The sequence below is a fragment of the Tiliqua scincoides genome, chromosome 2 (assembly GCF_035046505.1).
Source record: "Tiliqua scincoides isolate rTilSci1 chromosome 2, rTilSci1.hap2, whole genome shotgun sequence".
NCBI lineage: Eukaryota > Metazoa > Chordata > Lepidosauria > Squamata > Scincidae > Tiliqua > Tiliqua scincoides.
In genome coordinates, this window is record NC_089822.1 from 236,480,239 (window position 1) to 236,497,450 (window position 17,212).

General features: G+C 43.3%; 1 protein-coding gene across 7 annotated transcripts in view; it reads left to right on the top strand.

Annotated features, from left to right (window-relative positions):
- Nucleotides 1–17,212, top strand: part of FOXP1 (forkhead box P1) — a 642,114-nt gene that overhangs the window by 98,684 nt on the left and 526,218 nt on the right. For all 7 annotated transcript variants that reach the window (XM_066617522.1, XM_066617523.1, XM_066617521.1 and 4 more), the window contains one exon: nt 203–330. The gene's annotated coding sequence lies outside the window, so the exon portion shown is untranslated. The remainder of the gene's footprint in view (nt 1–202; nt 331–17,212) is intronic.

The window sequence follows — 17,212 nt, forward strand, 5'->3', positions numbered from 1 at the left end:
ATAGTAAAATTACTATATAGCAACGAAAATAGTGAAATTAGAGAACTAGCAGAAAAAGAGGTTGGCCATAAAATAAAATTATGTTTAAATCATTCTTCTCATTCTTCTACTCCACCTCCATAACTGAAGCTTGTTATCTTGTTCTTCAGGGTGTCAGTTTACCAAGCATACAACTAACATGGAGATTTTTTTTTAATTACAGCATTCTGCAGACATTTATTCAAGTGAATTCTGCTTGTGAAATTGCTAAGAGATGAGAAGGGGTTACCCCTTGGAAGACTTCCCCAGTCATGAATGAATGAACGCATTTAATGTCCATGAGTAAAGCTGGTGAGTCAGTAAACCCAAAACTTTTTTTCCATTTAGTAATTCATATATTTAATTAAGCATTTAGAACAGTTTCTCATTTTTTAAATGTTTATTAATAACGGTAGTAGAGAACCGATGCATTTAGTAACTAAGGGCGCAATCCTAACCTCTTATGCCAGTGCTTCGAAGCACTGACAACCAGCACTGATAACCAGTACTTTCCAGCACTGACATAAGGGCAGTTCAGCTCTGAGGTGAGGGAACAAACATTCCCTTATTTTCAGGAGGCCTCCGTGAGTGACACCGAACTGCAGGATACAGCACATGTCCCATTGGCAGTGCTATGCCAGCGCTGGAAAGCACTGACATAAGGGGTTAGGATTGCACTCTAAGAGTGTGAACTGTGAATTAAGAAGTCTGCAGTTCAAACCTAAGAGCATAAGAGGAGCCCTGCTGGATCAGGCCCAGGGCCCATCTAGTCCAGCTTCCTGTATCTCACAGTGGCTCACCAGATGCGTCAGGGAGCATGCAAGATGACAAGATACTTGTATCTCACTACCACTTTCCAGCATCTGGCATTTTATTTACCCTTGCACTCCCCAATGAAGACACCAGACACAGTAGTGGACCTCCCCAGCCCCGCGACCTGGGACAAAGGTCTGCAATTGTGCCTCCCACGGGATGCCACTGCCCCCCACCACTTACCTGGAGCGCACAGAACTTTGCATGACTCCAGGATGCGTCGGAGAAGCCTCCTGAAGTTTCACTGACATTTTAAACTGTGCTTCCGGCAAACCAGAAGCACATTTTCCGACCACGTCAGGAGCCTCAGAGAGGCTTCCGCGGGGTCCTAAAGGTGCGTGAAGCTCTGCGCCTGGGGCACTTGCCCCATCAAATGAATGGCAAGTTCGCCACTGATCAAACTGCCACTTGTGTTTAACTCGGACTACTTCATTAAACATAAGTGACCAATTATTAAAACAGGAAACCTACTGAACATACCATTTCTCCCCTTGCCAGTTTGGAGTAGGCGAAAAAACTGCTGTCCATGACCAGTTCAGACGATAGAAAAGAATTCCTCCCCAGTCCTCATGATCAGTGACCAGCTAATCTCAGACTGTACAGACCCATCATGGCTTGTAACCTGTGATGCAGTTTTCCTCCAGAAATGTGTCCAATCCTCTTTTAAAGGCATCTAGGCCAGTTGCCATCACCACATCCTGTGGCAAGGAGCTCCACAGACTAATTACAGACTAGGTAAAGAAATATTTCTTTTGTCCATCCTAACTCTCCCAACATTCAATTTTAGTGAATGTCCCCTGGTTCTGGTGCTGTGTGAGAGGGCAAAGAACATCCTTCTATCTACCCTATCCACCCCTTTCATAATTTTGTATGTCTCAATCATGTCCCTCTCAGGTTCCTCTTTTCTAGACTGAAGGGCCCCAAAGACTGTAGCCTTTCCTCATAAGAGAAGTGCCCCAGTCCAGTAATCATTTTGGTCACTTTCTTTTGCGCCTTTCTATTTCCCCTATGTCCTTTTTGAGATGTGGTGACCAGAAATGAACTCAGTGCTCCAGATGTGGCCTTACTATTGATTTGTACAATGGCATTATAATATTGGCTGTTTAAGTCTCAATCCTCTTTTTAATAATTTCAAGCATGGAATTGGCCTTCTTCAATGCCCCTCACATTGGGTCGACATGTTCATCAAGCTGTCCACCACACCCAATAGGTTTGTGTCAATCAAGCTTGATTGGTGGAGGGGTGTGGGGTGTGTGGAGAGGTAGCGGGAAGGAGGTTCTTTGGGGTGGGGGAGGGTGAGCAGCAGGCGTTCCTGGGGTGAGTGGGGAGCGGGGAGCAGAAGCCGAAGTCAGGACCCGGTAGTTATGCTGCAAGGAAAGCACCCTACAGGTAGACCACAGCTGCGATACAAGGACATCTGCAAGAGGGATCTGAAGGCCTTAGGAGTGGACCTCAACAGGTGGGAAACCTTGAACTCTGAGCGGCCCGCTTGGAGGCAGGCTGTGCAGCATGGCCTTTCCCAGTTTGAAGAGACACTTGGCCAACAGGTTGAGGCAAAGAGGCAAAGAAGGAAGGCCCATAGCCAGGGAGACAGACCAGGGTCAGACTGCACTTGCTCCCGTTGTGGAAGGGATTTTCACTCCCGAATTGGCCTTTTCAGCCACACTAGAAGATGTTCCAAAACCACCTTTCAGAGCGCGATACCATAGTCTCTCTAGACTGAAGGTTGCCAACAACAAAAGTAACAATTAATATCATGGTTAGACTATTATTTTATCCCAGATCCCCCCTTTTCATGTGACATTTGACAAGTACAAAAACTACAGGTTATCTTCTTGTTTTAATTTTACACAGCATTCACATCTATGCAAATAGGGAGTGCCTTAAAATTCTATCCGTGGTAGGTGTCCAGAGTGTAAGTATTTAGCTTTGGATTCAGTTCCAGAAGATTCTGACCAGTATAGGAAGGAAGAAAATGGTCTACTTTGTACTGCACACTGACAGTACAAGCAGTCCAAGTAAACTTTGTTCTTAATTTTTTCTTCTTCATGAAACTTTACTTCAGTAGGCGGAGGATGTAATTTTAACAATTTAATATATGCTGCCTAATGTGTTTTATAAGCCTGGTGTGCTTGATCCTAGCTATTTTGGTTTCCCTTCTAACACAATGAACCAGATATTGGGGGGAGAAAAATACTGATCTTAGCTGCCATCATAAAGAACAGCTAGATTTCATAAACAGTTATGAATGTTGGCAGGTGCCTATCATATTGTATAATGTCCTGTACAGCACATGAAGACAGTGTCAACTTACATTTTATCTCTGAAGTCGTTTCAAGGCGTTTATTTTGCTTTCTCTTGAGTCCTTAACCTAATTCAAGTAACATAATTGGCTGAATATTTTTTCCACATAACTAATTGGCTAGTTGCCAGTGTAGAAACCATTGTCTGACTTGATGATGATGATCAGGAATTAACATGACATTTGCGTGGTGGTAATGGAATATATTAGTAATGCAATTCTTGACTGTAAGAAAGAGTCCATCATCTCTCCCAACCTATGATCAGCAGGATGGGCTGAAAGAATGAGGAAGCGTTCCCCAGCAGGCAGTTCCCAGCAGTGGCTAGCCAATCTCTGTGTCAAATTTTGTTTTAAATTCTTCAGACAAAGCTGTGATGCTTACCAATTAATTACCACAAATGTCAATTAAAAATCTACCAAATAATGCAGTAAGATTAAATTTCAATTAAAAGAATTACATTTAACAAGGGGGAATATAACATTATTTTAATGAATTCTGCTGAAGGTGACAGATTATATAGATATGTTTGTGCACTGTAGGTGGATCTGAGTTCACTGGGCAGTGCAAACTGTGAAACTTCATGCGTTTATTAATTGTGGGTATTATTTCCAGCACAGTCATGTCCTTAAGGAATCGGGAGCTTCAAAATATCACGTATCAAAAAAAGGAGGCCTTCTGTGCTGTTGTAGACTTTTTTCCACTTGTGAAGATGCATTTTGTATTTTTGTACCAAATATGTTTATAATGTTTTTCAATTACTGGATTTATGAAATAGGACAGTTGGCTGTGAATTGGGAGGGAGAGCCATTCTCATTAATTATTGTTTCCTCTCCCATTTTGCTCTCTCCTTTGTTCATCTCCCAAAGTAACCAATTATTTTCCATTTGTTCCATAATGCTCCTGATCGAATTGTGCTATACCAAGGGTGGACAAAATGAGGACTGCAGCTCATATCCACCCCAGAGGGGGTTTTGTCAGCCTATGCAATCCTGTGCAGGTTTTTGGCCCAATCCTAACTAAATGAAGCACCAGCAGAATATGTGTTCCGCAGGCACTTGATGTCGCAAAAGCTCCATAGAACAATTTCCAGCAGTGCAGGGAGCTGGTGCACTGGTGGGAAGGGTGGAGCTTTCCCACATGCACTGGCAGAACAATAGAGGCCAGATGGACCAGGTAAACCTGGCGCAAGGAGTGGAACAGGGTGGGGGAAGGCAGGGAAGAGATTGAAGGGGGCAGGGGGAGGGTGGAATGGGGAGGTGATGGGGTCAGGGTGGGTCATTTGGGTCCAGGAGAGGGGAGAGTGGTGGGTTCAGCAGCAACACTCCCTGAATCTTGCCCGCTTCCCAGGTCTAATCCACCTGCACGGATCAATGTAGACTTGCATCAGGAGACAACAAATGTCTCCTTACCCTGAGGAGACCTCCAGCAACCAAAAATCCCCCCTCAGGGTGTAGCAGAAGTCATGCTATTACCACTGCCCAGGGATTTAGGTAGGATTGGACTGTTTATCAGTGGTTCACCTACACACTGGTAATTCCATAACAAAAGCTCTTCTAGAAGAAAAGCGTTAATAGACCTGATGTGGCCAGTAGTTTTTAATGTTCCCTACAGTTTATTTTTTAAAAGAAGTTTGAAAGTGTGTAACTGCTGAGTTAGCAGAGATACAGGTATTCCTTAGAGCAGTGATTTTCAACCACTGGCGTGCCGTGGATGGTCCGCAGGTGTGCCATGGGAGTTTGGGAAGGGTCATTTATTAGTAGGGCAGTGAGGGGATTTGAGTCCCCTATCAGCAGCATGGTGTGCCTTGTCAATGTGCCGTGAGATGTACAAGTTTGAAAATCACTGCCTTAGAGAGATGTCCAGTTGCAGTTAGTGCAATATTTGTATGTTATAAAGTTATATCAATACTTTTCTTATTGAGAGCATTGTCTGTATTACTCGCTCTCAGGGAAGACTTACAACCCAATCCTGATACAACAGCAATTGCTGATGAAGTGCATCAGTGACTCCATTATGACCTGTTGCATAGTATCCTCGTAATGAACTAAACTGTGAAATTGTAGCAGTAGAAAAGCATAATTAGCAGTGCACTTGTGAATGGTCAGAATAATAATCAGGTGCAACTTGAGGCGGAGCCATAAGATCCTAGTGTTTCATAGAAATACGCAGCAGGAAACAACATAGGTGCAATGGGACTGTCTCACCTGTATCCAATCTTTAAGTCACTATAGATTTCCTTATATCAGTATGAAGTGCTACATATTACAACGGACCCACTGTATCTGAGGATTTGGGACCCATGGATTTCAGTTTCTGCAGGTACCTGAACACGTAGATTGGACCCACATGGACGCTCCGGAGTTGAGGGGAGCCCTTTTCGGTATACATGGTGTTGTTTCCAAGAATTCAGGTTCCAAGAATGGCAGCTTGGGGGAAGACCAGTGTGCCCTTCGAAGCACATGGGAAGCTTTGGATTGGAATCCTTATGCACACTGTCTCCACCTTTTTAAGGATCCCGGTCTTGGTATTTGAATGTAACAATTGGCTAATTTTAGTGCTACTTTGATAGAATGACTTGCTAACTGTTGTTGCCTGTAATGCATCTGGAGCTTTTTTTTGTAGATGATTACATTGATTATGTAATAAGATGCATTGAATATTTTGAAGTATGTTGGTAGTAGGCTAAAGATTTTAGCCATACGAAGTTGAAAGTAAAATGTTGTGAAAAGTCATTGAAGGTTTAGAAAAAATATGTATTCTCTGAAGAAAAAGACATTACAGTTCCAGAGTTTCAGCTAATTGTTCAAAGAAAACACAACAGATAGCCGTATATTATCAGCTATTCTCTGAATACACCTAGTGAGGAGTCAGTTGAGAAGGATCAAATTTACTTTGTTGTACATTTGTTTCTCTTTTTTTGCGCTGCCATATCTGAAACAGCTTGACAGAGTCTGCTTTCTGTCACCAACACATACCTCTGCTGCCGTATTCTTTTTTGTCAAGTGGCCACAGAATGACACTGCAGAACTCCTCCATTCCACTTTTTGTATCCTGAAGGCTGAACAAACTCTTGATCTCTTATCTTTGCTTTCCAAAAGCCAGTAAGGCAAAATAGTGAGAGGGAAGAGACATTTATATCTTGGCCAGCTCATGCAGAACTTTTCTTGTATATATGAGCAGCCTTGAACCATCCTTGACCATTTAGGTGCCTGTGATCAAGTGTAAGAATATAAATCTCAACAACATGATATACGATATACGTTTCATTAGGGCCAAGTGCAAATTTTGTGGTTGCAAAGTACACGCATATTTTCTAGAAGCTGTGATTATGGGAATTTTTGTTTTTTGGGGTGATGGGAAACGTCTACTGGCTTTGTTCATGTACTCTTTGTTTTCTTTCCACAATATGCTCTTGAGATAGTTGTGGTTGCATGCATGTACAAGAAAGGCTTATATAACTTACTGAATGAAGATAGCTTTGTAATTTACTAATAAGGCAGCGTTGTTGATAAGGCAGCATTTAGATTTCTTTCTTTAATTGTTCCAGAGTTCAGTCCAATCCAATCAGCTGCTCAGCCAATCAAGGGTGTCTTAAACATGCTGTAAAACGTGTTTGCGCCACCCCAGGAGTAAGCAGTGCTGGTGGGGAGGCCTGTGCTGCCCTGCCGACGCTGTATTCCATTGATTGACCTCTGACAGAAATAAGGCTGTGCTGGGTGGCAGGGGGGAAGCAACAGGGCAATCTGGAGGTGTGGAGGGGGTGTTTCTGGACAGGGAAGGTGAAACAGGGATGGACTGGGTTCAGAAGAGTGTCGGGATCAGTGGAGCAGACCTCCACTGTAAGCTAACATCTTTTGTGGGCCAGCTGCTGTTATACTGGGCTGCTCGGATTTCCGCCTGCTATATAGCTGGTGGAGATCTGATTAGCCCTATAGGGCTGACTGGGGTGTTATTTAGGGTAAGGGGAAATATATCCCCTTACCTCAAGGTGACCTGCAGCCACCTCCTAATCTGTGGATACAGCACACGCCATGCAGCCTGGCTATGCCAGTGCAGGTTAGGATTTGGCTGCCCGTTCTGGGTTATGACAGTATTTTACTGAATTGGCCAAATGTCTTGAGTCTAGAACAATCTTTGGATTTTTCACTTGAAAACATTTTTTTTCAATTGGATAAAAACAAGGAACTGAGAACCAGTATTTGCATTTTAAAATAAAAAAATCTTTATTTTAGCTGGAAAATGTTGTTATAAGAGCCCAGGTAAACAACACAGGTTACAGCTAGACTTAGTACTATGTTTACAGGGAATAAACTGCCTTAAACCCTAGTTTTAAAGTTAAGTTTTTATATAATTAAATGGTAAACTGGGCTTTAGAAAGAATTTTTTCAAACTGAGAAACAGGTGAACCCATCTGTGGCTACCCTTGATATTGGCTTCCATTATTCAAGACTGGGCTTTTAATTCAAGTTATGCCATATGCTCTCAAAAGGAGGTTCTGAAGAGCTTCATAACCAGAAAAGCGTGGGTCATAAATGTATAATGTTCATTCAGGGCCACATTAATTAAATAGTCATGGTGATATTAAATCCCTTGGGGGCAATGCATAGGTTTTCCCTGTTACCCTCCATTAATACTCCTTTTCCGCAAAGCCTTAAGAATTACTTATAATTTGAGTGCATGGGAAAAGAGTTAGCTGTGAACTGATTGGCAGCAGAATCACCTTTGTAAATACTGATTCTAATATGTTCCATTTAAGAGGAAGGTTAAATGCTCGTCAGACAATTGAGAGGGTTTTTAAATTGCCCACCCGGTAGAGAGTCTTGCCACAGAGCATTCAAGTATAAATGTGACATCAGTGCTACTTCTGAGGGCCAATTGTTTGTGACATTTCATAAACTGGACAGGTGGATCAATCCTTTGAGTTAGATAACTCTTTTCACAATTTATTTTATTTAGCATATGGCATATAATACATGGACTTATATATCAATTAGACTAGATCAAATGTCAGTGTCCAGTTTGTCCAGCCATTCAAGGACAGAGTTACCTTCATTGAAAAACTCAGACCATGGGCCAGTATACACCCTCGGTTTGCAGCCAGACACAATGTGGTTTATGGTTTGGCGGGAGAACCCGCAATCACACTGTGGGGTAGACACTAGCCCCCATTTAAACACTGAGTCTTGACTAACACCATGTAGGGTACGGATTCTGTTCAAAGTTTTCCAGTACTGGCAAGGTAAGTTGAAACCTGGCACCTTAAGTGTAGGATCATCTATATAACTGCTTGTTTCTGGGCGTTCGACTGCCCATTTAGCTTTCCATTGGGCATTGATGTTAAAATTGTGCAGATGTTGTGCGAGTGCCAGAGAAGGCTTCCTCAATTTAAGCCTACCAATTGATAGATGAGGAAGATTGGCATGTACTGGTAAAAGTGGGTTGTTGGTGATTTTTCTATATTCTTTCACTAAAGCCTCTTGTCTCTGTAGGGCTGGTGGTGCTAAACGGGGAGCCAACAGACAGGAGTGGGTCTTATACAACCACTTATGATCCTCGTGGTTTCATTTAATCTGGCCTCAACCTTGCGAGTATGACAGCTGTTAAGCCACACTGGAGCACAGTATTCTGCTGCGGAGTAGATCAATCCTAATGCTGATGTTCTGAGAGTGGTGGCTGAAGCTCCCCACTTTGTTCCTATTAATTTCTGGAGTGTGTTGTTCCTGGTATTGATTTTTGTGGACATGTTCTTGAGGTGTGACTTATAAGAGAGAGTTCGGTCCAAAGTTACTCCAAGATATTTTGGATGAAGATTGCAAGGGAGCAGGTTGTTATTTAGATAGATCTTTGGGGATGCATTAGCTAATTTGTTGTTAAGGTGGAAGCATGTAGTCACCGTTTTGCTGATACCGGGTATTAACCTCCAGTCAGCAAAATATTTTCCCAGAATCTTAAGGTCTTGCTTAGTTTTAATGGATTACTGCAAACACTGGGTACTGTTGGGTATGATGAAGTTTTCCTGCTTTGGGGTGGGAGGAAGAGTTGGACTTCAGTGTAGAATTTCCCTACTTTTGTGCATTAGACACAAACCTGAACTTTTTTCAGTATTTCAGTATAATGTTTTGAAGCTTTTAAAAAAAATGTTTTCTAAACTGTGTTTCTTTTAAATTCTGTCATTGAAGTATAAACTGATGTGTGTAAATACGTAGTCACACAACTGCAAAAGTATGTATCAGCTGATTGAATATAATGGCTTCAATGGAACCATTGCGGTCAATCATATCATGTCAGTCATTTATTACGATGGTAATGCAGACACATTTTTTTAAGAAAAAAAAACTTGCTTGTATATGTGCAGTAACTGCTTTTAATTGTCAGTATTGTCTTTATAGTAATAAAAGAATTTAGACTTGCTATGGAGAAGACAATATTAATAGATGTAGTACTAATACTTTGTCTAATAATTTTGAAATAATCTTATAAGTAATAAGACAAATGAAAACACACAACCCAATCCTAACCAGCTTTTCTGCGTGGATGCAGCCCAAGGTAAAGGAACAAATGTTCCCTTATTTTGAGAAAGCCTCCCCACTGCAAGTTGCAGTGCTCCGCTGTATCTGCATTGGAAAGTTAGTTAGGATTGGACTGACAGTTTAAGAAGCTCATGGCCTAATCTTCACATCCACATCGATGGCACACGGATGCCTGCACAATACCAATCATATCTTTAGCCCATCTAGGCAATGCCATGGCAGTGCAGCCCTCCTAGAAATTCTGGCACTCCCTTTCCCATCACCTGCATCATCCATGGAAACCACAGCACATAGCCTTTCACTCATGCAGTATCCTCACTTCAGCATGTCATCAGTGTGACGTTCAAGGAGCCGTTGATCACTCATCTGCCCAGCACCAATGCTGATGGCCAGAGAAGCGCTACCAGGGTGAACTGAGCAGAGGGTGGGTGTAGGCACAGGGTCAATGAGCATACACTGAGGGAATGTCCCCCTGCCAGCCACTAGGAATGAGCAATATAGCAACAGACTTCTCAATATCCTGTTGTTCTGGCCTATACACTGGCAGAATTACACCAGTGTCCACATGGAATCTGAGCTATGTTGACACATGGTTTTTCCAGCATTGCATTGGCGTCTGTGACATGTCCATCGATAGGCAGATTGCTGTGTTGGCAGGGCTGACCTTGTGCTGGTGTATTTGAAGATACACTGGTGTATCTTGAAGATCGGATTGATGTGTAAGAATTTTATGTTTAGTCCTTACTGGGCTGGGAAGGTATTTGAGCTGAGCAAGGCATTTTTGATGAGCTCTGTGTACATGGCTCCCTGAGGCTGCAATCCTCTACTCACTTACCTGGGTGTAAGCCCTGTTGACTATAATGGGGCTTATGTCTGAGTAGACATGGATAGGATTGGGCTCTAAGTCACCTAAACTAAACAGATAATTGGTTTTGAGTATCAAGTCCTTTCACAGATCAGGGCTAGATCTGGACTCCATCCTGACTGGGCTAGAAAAATGTAAAGTTTGAATATCAAACCCAATTTAAAACTGTAGGTAAATATGGGCCTGATTTTACTGACTTATACCAATGTTAAGCCAAAAGTAGGTGAATCTGGGCTTTAATTCAGCTGAACTTGATAAATTCTTTTTTTTTTTTTTTTTGCAGTATAGGACTTATTTTCTGTTGAAAGAAACTCTTAAAAACAAAAACAAAAAAAACAGGTCTGGAACTAAGTTAGGCATTTCACCTCAATGCAAAGTTTCATACCAGGATAGAGGAGAGCAAAATTGAAGTATAGGTGGAGCCTACAGGGGGGTTCCTGAACCCCCGTGGTTACAGAAAACTGCAGATAACAAAATCTGCAGTTTTTGGACCCCACCTTTGCTCTGAACGTGATCAGAGCTGTTCTAAGCCCTCTCTCCAAGGCTCAGAATGACCCCCAGAGCATTTTGGCGCCCAGAGTAACAAAAATCCGCTCCAGTGACTTTCTGCGCCTTGGTGAGGCTACATGCAGTGGCGCATGGCCTCTGCAAGGTTCAGAAAACCGCCCAGATGCGACCAGTTCTGGTCATATATGGGAGGTCTGCAGGGGGGTGATCTGGGAGTTTGGCATTAGCAGTGGGGCAAATTCATGGATGCCGAATTCGTGGCTAAAGATGCCCCACCTGTATATAAATTGAATAAAAGAAAATGCGTAATATATTGTCTAACACGAGTCATTTTGTAACAGGCATAACACAGTGAAAAAAGGTTGAAATGGATGTAATGAATAAGAAGATTACAAATAGGCGTTTGTTTTCACTTGCTGGATAATGTGAAAAGGAAACCTCTAGAAATCAGAATACTGGTATATGAGGGAAATGCTTGATTGAGGGAGCAGTAAGTAGTAAGCTTCATATAAATCAGGCATCTCTTAAGAAAACTGCTATCTACGAGTATCATACAAACTGGGCAACCCTCATATCATACAAACTCAGGCTTGAAAGTGTTCACGTTAAAAGAAAAGTGTGGTTGTGAACTGGTGGTCAGTATTCAAATGTAAATAGGAATGTAGGTTTACAAAATAGTGTGGAACAACATTTTTCATTTCATATAGAAATGATATCCAAATAAGAGCACTACCATTTTAGGCAGCCAGGACCGTCTTTGCCACTTCATAGGGGAAAGAACCATTTAAAGGGGGGGGGGAGAGTTTTGTACACCACTAGGTAATATTGAGAGGCCTCTTTCCAAAGCTGGGAAAAACATTTTTTCTACTTCATTTCAAATGAAGAATGTTAGTCTAACAATTTTTCTTCCCAAACAGATTTACCTGGCAATAGGTTGCATTAATTTTAGTATAATGTAATTGAAGTATGCCTAGGACTGGGAATGTTCACAATTTTTGATCCATGAACAGTTTTACTTGCCCTGATTTTGCCCTGGTTTTGATAAGTGACCTTGATAGAGAATATGGCCTAGGTGGAAGGAGTGCTGCGCTGGGGCACACCTTCCAGGGCTGCTCCCTAATCTGGACTGCCACCTGACCCATACCCCTCCAAACGTGACCACAGTTGTGCTTTGGTCACTTCTGGAGGGTGTTCTGAGTTCTGGGGAGGCCACCGCTGGTCTCAGAAGGCCTTCTTAGAATGCCACCTTGTTTTTCAAGAAAAACTGGAAGTGATGCCTTAAGACATTTAGAATGCCTTCTGAAGCACAACTCTGGTTGCATTTGGAGGGGTACAGGTAAGGAGGCAAAGAATTGGGCTGGGACAGTGATTGCCGTGGGGGCGGCATTGCCGCACCAGAACTGTGCTGCCCAGTTAACACAGCATTCCCCATCCCCCCAAGCTACACAAGTGGTAGAGAGTCTTGCTTTGAGAATAATAGAGCTATTGCTGAAATGTATCTTTATTTTTCCTGGAATATGGCAAGATCTATTCACTGGACATAAGAACATAAGAACAGCCCCACTGGATCAGGCCATAGGCCCATCTAGTCCAGCTTCCTGTATCTCACAGCGGCCCACCAAATGCCCCAGGGAGCACACCAGATAACAAGAGACCTCATCCTGGTGCCCTCCCTTGCATCTGGCATTCTGACATAGCCCATTTCTAAAATCAGGAGGTTGTACATGCACATCATGGCTTGTACCTCATAATGGATTTTTCCTCCAGAAACTTGTCCAATCCCCTTTTAAAGGCATCTAGGCTAGACGCCAGCACCACATCCTGTGGCAAGGAGTTCCACAGACCGACCACACGCTGAGTAAAGAAATATTTTCTTTTGTCTGTCCTAACCCGCCCAACACTCAACTTTAGTGGATGTCCCCTGGTTCTGGTATTATGTGAGAGTGCAAAGAGCATCTCCCTATCCACTCTGTCCATCCCCTGCATAATTTTGTATGTCTCAATCATGTCCCCCCTCAGGCATCTCTTTTCTAGGCTGAAGAGGCCCAAACGCCGTAGCCTTTCCTCATAAGGAAGGTGCCCCAGCCCCGTAATCATCTTAGTCGCTCTCTTTTGCACCTTTTCCATTTCCACTATGTCTTTTTTGAGATGCGACGACCAGAACTGGACACAATACTCCAGGTGTGGCCTTACCATCGATTTGTACAACGGCATTATAATACTAGCCGTTTTGTTCTCAATACCCTTCCTAATGATCCCAAGCATAGAATTGGCCTTTTTCACTGCCGCCGCACATTGGGTCGACACTTTCATCGACCTGTCCACCACCACCCCAAGATCTCTCTCCTGATCTGTCACAGACAGCTCAGAACCCATCAGCCTATATGTGAAGTTTTGATTTTTTGCCTCAATGTGCATGACTTTACACTTACTGACATTGAAGCGCATCTGCCATTTTGCTGCCCATTCTTCCAGTCTGGAGAGATCCTTCTGGAGCTCCTCACAATCACTTCTGGTCTTCACCACTAAGTCTGCAAACTTAGCCACTTCACTGCTCAACCCTGTCTCCAGGTCATTTATGAAGAGGTTGAAAAGCACCGGTCCCAGGACAGATCCTTGGGGCACACCGCTTTTCACCTCTCCATTGTGAAAATTGCCCATTGACACCCACTCTCTGCTTCCTGGCCTCCAACCAGTTCTCAATCCATGAGAGGACTTGTCCTCTAATTCCCTGACTGTGGAGTTTTTTCAGTAGCCTTTGGTGAGGGACAGTGTCAAACGCCTTCTGAAAGTCCAGATATATAATGTCCACGGGTTCTCCCACATCCACATGCCTGTTGACCTTTTCAAAGAATTCTATAAGGTTTGTGAGGCAAGACTTACCCTTACAGAAGCCATGCTGACTCTCCCTCAGCAAGGCCTGTTTGTCTATGTGTTTTGAGATCCTATCTTTGATGAGGCATTCCACCATCTTACCCAGTATGGATGTTAGGCTAACCGGCCCATAGTTTCCCAGGTCCCCCGTCTTTCCCTTTTTAAAAATAGGCGTGACATTTGCTATCCTCCAATCTTCTGGCACCATGGCCGTTTTGAGGGACAAGTTGCATACCTTAGTCAAGAGATCTGCAACTTCATCCTTCAATTCCTTAATAACTCTTGGGTGGATGCCATCAGGGCCCGGTGACTTATTGATCTTTAATTTATCAATGAGGTCTGAAACATCTTCTCTTTTAACCTCTATCTGACTTAACTCCTCGGTCAGGAGGGGCCGTTCGGGCAGTGGTATCTGCCCGAGGTCTTCTGCCGTGAAAACAGATGCAAAGAACTCATTTAATTTCTCTGCCATCTCTAAGTCTCCTTTTATCTCCCCTTTCCCTCCTTCACCATCCAGAGGGCCAACCGCTTCTCTGGCGGGTTTCCTGCTTCTAACATATTTGAAGAAGCTTTTATTATTCCCCTTAATGTTGCTGGCCATGTGTTCCTCACAGTCTCTCTTGGCCTCCCGTATCACCTTCTTACATTTCTTTTGGCACAGTTTATGTTCCTTTTTATTCTCCTCATTAGGGCAAGACTTCCATTTATGGAAGGAAGCTTCCTTGCCCTTCACAGCCTCTCTAACTTGGCTGGTTAGCCTTGCCAATGCGGGGACCCTCCTGGACTTAGCTGAGCCCTTCTTCCTTTACGGTATACACTTACTGTTGTTTTAAGCAGCCTCCATGCACTCTGGAGAGATTGGACTCTTTTTACCTTCCCTTTCAACCTCCTTCTAACCAGCCTCCTCATTTGGGGGAAGTCCGCCTGTCGGAAGTCAAGGGTTTCTGTTAGAGATTTGCCTGGTGTTCTTTCCCCAACGTGCATGTCAAAACGGATCGCAGCATGATCACTGTTCCCCAATGGCTCAGTAACGTTTACATCTCTAACCAGGTCCTGCATACCGGACAATATTAAATCCAGAGTCACCTATCCTCTGGTGGGCTCCGTGACTAGCTGCTCTAAGCCACGGTCATTTTGCACGCCAAGAAATCCGGTTTCCTTATCGTGACCAGAACACAAATTGACCCAGTCAATATGAGGATAATTGAAGTCCCCCATGATTACAACCCTGTCCCTCCTTGTCACCTCCCTGATCTGTTTCCTCATTTCAAGGTCCTCATCTGATTTCTGGTCTGGAGGACGATAGCACGCCCCCAGTATTACATCGCTGCACAAGCCTGGTAATTTAACCCACAGAGATTCTACGGTGGAGTCAGACCCACCTTCAATCTCTACTTTGCTGGATTCTATCCCTTCCTTAACATAAAGGGTCACCCCACCTCCAACACGCCCCTGCCTGTCCCTCCTGTAGAGTTTATAGCCCGGGATTGTGGTATCCCACTGATTCTCCGCATTCCACCAGGTTTCCGTTATGCCCACTATGTCAATGTTTTCCCTTGTCACCAGACATTCCAGTTCTCCCACCTTTGCTCATAGACTTCGAGCATTCCCATAAAAGCATTTGTACATGGAATGCCCCAGGATGGGCTGCTCATTCGCTCCTTTGTCCCCGCATCCTCTCATTGTGCCAAACCGTCTATCACATCCCATCACGCTACCTTTCCCAATTTCTTCACCTACTCTGCCTTTGTCTGGTACTTTCTGCCAGAACTTGTTTTAGAGCACTTTCTGGCAGCACAAAAACTGGGGGACTGCTGCCCACTGCTTGCTCATGGTGAGAGGCATGGTGTTTGTGGTAGCAATTCCGGGAGGCTCCACAGGCATTGATAAGTTGACAGGAGGTTCTGGGGCAGGGAGTGGGCTGGAGGAGGAGAATTCCTGTAGCAAATGCACATGTCAGATCGTATCACCTTTTTTTCAGCTGACCCTGTCCCCTTTCTCTCCTCAGACTTACTCCAGTGATATATCTGGTGTGGGTCTGAGGAGACCCATAAGCCACAAGGAGGCCTATGCATAAATATTTTTACTTACCTCTGGCAGGTCTCCTGATCCCCCCTCCCCACACACACTGTTGGATGCGGAGCGTACTCCACCGGCGCAGCTGCACCAGTGCCAGTGGTGGAGGATAGGATTGGGTAGTAAAAAATCATAGCCAGATCACGAAAGGCTGTTCACCGAATGGAAATTTCTTAATTCCTCCTTCCTGCTGCTGCCCCTGAACTCCAAAAAGCATTTCTTACAGAGGTGACCCTCCATAATAGTACTTGATGCAAATTTGAGGGCTACAGCTACACATGAGGAGGATTGGTGAAAATCCCAGGAGTGTGTTCTGCTTGTTCAAAGTCTTTGTTGAATTCCAACCTTTGAACTGACTTGCACACAAATGATGTTCGAATATTCTGCTGTAATTGACCGTCTTTTTCTTTTGAAACGTTCATACGTGCATTTAATGTTCCTACCTTATGGGTAAAAACTGCATAAAAATCTGCAAAGGAGTTGGCTTCTCCGTGACTCTCATCCTTACATTGATATTTGTGGCTATGTATCTGTGGTAGAAATTGGATCTTGCATTTGTCAGAGGAACTTGGCCAGGGAAAGTCAGCCTTTTAAGAGTGCTTTGTCTTCTTTCTCTTATTAGAATCTGAATGACTTTCAGTGCTGCAATTAAGGTCTTTTTTGAGGTAGCTATTTAAATATTTATTAGCATCAGAGTATTGGGTTTTCTAAATAACTCTTAAGGCATTTGCATGCACACACAAAAACTGTTGACAATTCTGTAGTGGAATAGAGTAATTCATTTTTTTGGACGCACTCAAGTGTGATTGGCTTGGTTACTGAAGAATTTATTTTAGGGAAAAGTCAGTGTCAACTGAAAAATGGTTCCATTCTGAAAAGACAAAAATTCCCTTACTTGTGAAAATGTGTCTTGGCAGCCGATTTGACTTCTGATACAAGATTTAACACTTCTCTTGAAACATGAATATTTACCATGGCAACCGCAACATTGTACACCACATGTTGGATATTTGTTTTTTGTGCTTCCTTGTTTGCACTTATGACATGGACTTTTTGTAGGTGCCCCAAGCCTGGGTCTTTAATGTCCCTAATCAAGAGCCCATGTACTTAACCTAACTGTAAAAATAAGACTTCAGATTTCAAGAACGCACCTTAACTGATGTATTAGTGGCATAATTTGTAACTTCTATATGCTGCATTTAGCATGTACAGTTGCAGTTTTCATG